The 263-nt window shown below is 47.5% G+C and overlaps 1 protein-coding gene across 4 annotated transcripts in view; it reads left to right on the plus strand.

The window, feature by feature from the left end:
- The window catches only part of LRRTM4 (leucine rich repeat transmembrane neuronal 4), a 203,433-nt gene that overhangs the window by 127,271 nt on the left and 75,899 nt on the right, over positions 1-263 (plus strand). The window lies entirely within an intron of this gene.

A 263-nucleotide genomic window follows, 5' to 3' on the forward strand; every position in this document is an offset into this window, starting at 1 on the left:
TGGAAGGGTTGGTGATCCCAGTTTATCCCATGGCCATGGAAGGTTTGGTGATCCCAGTTTATCCCATGGCCATGGAAGGGTTGGTGATCCCAGTTTATCCCATGGCCATGGCACTCCTGCAAAGGTTCTGCATCCCTGTGCTCTCCCCAGGGCTGTGCAAGGAGGGCAGAGGCAACTGGGGGTTTCTGACAGCACTTGGAAAAGGTTTTTTCCTCCTTTTTATTCTTTTTGCCATGTTTTTTCCTTTTTTTTTTATTCTTTTT

The sequence above is a fragment of the Neopelma chrysocephalum genome, unplaced genomic scaffold, assembly GCF_003984885.1.
Source record: "Neopelma chrysocephalum unplaced genomic scaffold, ASM398488v2 Primary Assembly neopelma1_318, whole genome shotgun sequence".
Classification (NCBI taxonomy): Eukaryota; Metazoa; Chordata; class Aves; order Passeriformes; family Pipridae; genus Neopelma; species Neopelma chrysocephalum.